This window comes from Otolemur garnettii, unplaced genomic scaffold (genome assembly GCF_000181295.1).
Source record: "Otolemur garnettii isolate 467f Iridium unplaced genomic scaffold, OtoGar3 scaffold00127, whole genome shotgun sequence".
Classification (NCBI taxonomy): domain Eukaryota; kingdom Metazoa; phylum Chordata; class Mammalia; order Primates; family Galagidae; genus Otolemur; species Otolemur garnettii.
The window spans coordinates 3,840,447-3,843,845 of NW_003852522.1; positions in this window are offsets into that span (position 1 = coordinate 3,840,447).

Sequence of the window (3,399 nt, forward strand, 5' to 3'; positions counted from 1 at the left end):
CTGTCTCAGAATAAGAAGTTATTGCTATTTTTTAGATACAATAAAATCTTCCCTTGTTAGGGTACAGTTGTGCAAGTTTTGACAAACATGTAGTCATGTAACCAAAACCACAGTCAAGATGTAGCCTGATTCTATCACCAGAAAAATTCTTCTGTGCTCTTTTGTAGTCAACTTTTCCCTCCACCCCCACATCCTGACAACTATTGGTCTATTCGCCATCCCTACAGGTTTGCCTTTTCTAGAAGGTCACAGAAATGGAATCGATACAGTAAATAGCCTTTTTTTTTTTTTTTTGAGACAGAGTCTCACTTCTTCAGCCTCCCAAATAGCTGGGATTACAGGCAACTGCTGTAACATTCAGCTGTTTTTAGAGACGGGGTCTTGCTTTTGCTCAGGCTGGTCTTGAACCTGTGAGCTCAGGGCAATCCACCCATCTTGGCCTCCCAGAGTGCTAGGATTACAGGCGTGAGCCACTGCACCAGCTGTGCCTGGTTATTTTTTGAATTTTCTGTAGATATAAGGGTCTTGCTATGTTGTCCAGGCTGGTTTCAAACTCCCAGCTTTAAGCAGTCCTCCTGCCTCAGCCTCTCAAACCACAGGAATTTAAGGCATGAGCCATGTACCAGGCCAGTTTGTAACCTTTTGTGTTTGGTTTCTTTCCCTCATCCTAATGCATTTGAGATTCGTTGCTAAAATCACCAGCTGCTTTTTTCTGATTACTGAGAGGTCTACTGTTGTGAGGATGTACTGTAGTTTGTCCAGCCTAGCTGAGGGAGCTGCTGTGAGTGATTGATGATGACTCAATATTTGTAGAGTGATTAGGATGGTAACTGGCATGTTTTACACGTGTCAGCTGTTATGATTTTGCTGGGGTGGGTGGGGCTTGCTGAGAATTGGCCTCTTTGGTGTTCCTGTGCTCTTACTTGTGCGTGTCTCCCCGGGCTGGAAGAGAGAGCCCACCCCTCCCAGCTTTGAAGGGCCAAGACTACATCTGGTGCAGACGTGGCAGAGGCTGGACTCTACTGGGAGCCTCTCTTACCCCTCCCTGAAGCTGAAAGCAGGCCCAAGTCCATGGATGAGACGAGGCGGCTGCCTTTCCTCTGTCTGCCAAGATCAGCATCTGGGAAGCTTCTCTGTAGCCTGGGGCCCCTTCCCTCAGTGCTGGAACGATGATGAGAAAGTAGGGATCCATCTCAGACACTTCTCTCCCTGCAGTTAGTTCTTCCTGCCAAAAGCTGAGAATGGGGGGTGGGGGTGGGGGTGGGGTGGCAGTGGGGACAGTGGAAGACCAGAAAGCATGGAGAGCACACCTGGCCTCATTGATTTGGGGGAGTTTGGGATATTTGAAGTTGGTGAAGTTGGGAACAGAAGTCAGAGGGTTCCCATCACCTGGATTACAGAGAATGTTCCATGCCTCTCTTTGACTGATGTAGTACTGTGTGGCCATCATAGCCCTTCTTCTGTTCCATCCCACTGGGGCAGGAATAAGGGTCCCTGTACAGGGACTGGAACAAAGGGCAGGGAGACCGGGCATGGTGGCTTGTGCCTGTAATCCCAGCACTTTGGAAGGCTGAAGTAGGAGGATCACTTGATGCCAGTAGTTCTAGATCAGTCTGGGCAACAGTGGGATCCTGTGTCTAAAAAAAAAAAAAATTATTCGGGCACAGTAGCACATGCCTGTAACCAACTTGAACCCAGGAGTTCCAGGTTACAGTGAGCTACAATTGTGCAACTGTACTCTAACATGGGTTATAGAGTGAGACCTTGTCTTTAAAAGATAAAATATTTTTAAAAAGGAGTCAGAGAGCTAGGGCTGTTGGGCTGAGAGGAGCTAGGTAGCTCTAGTTCAAATCCCACCTCTCTTATGTACCTCAGTTTTCCTCATCATTAAAAAGGGATGATGATAATAATACCTATTCCTTGGGTTGTAAGGATTCATAGAGTGGTGCCCAGCACATAGTTGTGTGAGCTATAGCCATTATTGTTAGTGACCCTATAATTAGTGGAAGCTACTTCAAGGCTCTTCCTTCTGGATTTCCCTTGCCTGGGAGTTCTTCAAGAAAAGGGCCCTGTTTCCTTCCTCTTCCATGGCTCCCTCATTTGGGGAGCCTTTGGGGGGCAGGGCCAGCTCTTCCTTTGGACCCCCCCTCAGGAAATCCAGTTCTCTTAGTACTTTCCCTCAGCTGACCTGTAACAGACCTTGTGTTGCCCCAGAAGCGGGAGGGAGGCGGAAGTTGCCTGTTGGTGTGTCTGTGTGTCCTTGAGGACATCACCTTTGTCTGGGAGTCATGGTTCCTCTAGCAGACAGCCGGATATGTCTGTGGCCTTGACATCACCCCTCCCTCCCGGGTCCCTAGAGAGATGGCAATTTGCTGAGCCAGCCCAGGCAAATGGAGGGGGTGATTTCCTCCTCAGCCTTCGGGTCCCCACAGAGAGCCGAGATTTCCGCTCCAGTAGCTCCCCTGCAAGGAGAAAACCCAGTTTTGTTTGTGCCTCCTCCTTTGTGGGTTGAACACCTGGTTTTTAGAGGTTGTCTAGGCAACACACTTTACTTGGCTAAAGATGCAGTGAGGTTTCTCTGAGGTCTAAGTGGACCCCAAGATCTGGCCTGGAATTAAGTAGACCCCAAAAATCTAGCTCAGGAGAAGAAGCAAAGTCTAAAATGACTAGTGCAGGCATCCTCAAACTACGGCCTGCAGGCCACATGCAGCCCATCTAGGACATTTATCCAGCCTGCCGGGTGTTTTTGCTGCCGTTGCCTGTCCTGCTTAGCAGCCAACTCATCCTGGGGCCCGCAGTCCAGCCCTCCAACTGTCTGAGGGACAGTGAACTGGCCCCCTGTTTAAAAGTTTGAGAGCCCCTGGACTAGTCATTCTCTGACTTTCGCTATGTCTCTATCAAAGCTCTAATACCTGTGTTAGAAGCATCTGGTTTCTTCTTTCTCCTCCATTGGACTGGACTGTCAGCTTTGGATGGCAGAAGCCAAGGAGGCGTCCCCAGGCCTACCATGGAGCATTACCTGTTTTGTTATACACACACGCATATATATATATATATATATGTACACATATATGGATTCTTTTTTTTTTTTTGTAGAGACAGAGGTTCACTTTATTGCCCTCAGTAGAGTGCCATGGCGTCACACAGCTCACAGCAACCTCCAACTCCTGGGCTTAGGCAATTCTCTTGCCTCACCCTCCTGAGTAGATGGGACTATAGGCGCCTGCCAGAAGGCCCGGCTATTTTTGTTGTTGTTGTTGCAGTTTGGCTGGGGCCAGGTTTGAACCCACCACTCTTGGTATATGAAGCTGGCACGCTACCCACTGAGCCACAGGTGCCACCTTATATATTGATGCTTTTTTTTTTTTTTTTGAGACGGAGCCTCAAGCTATCCCCCTG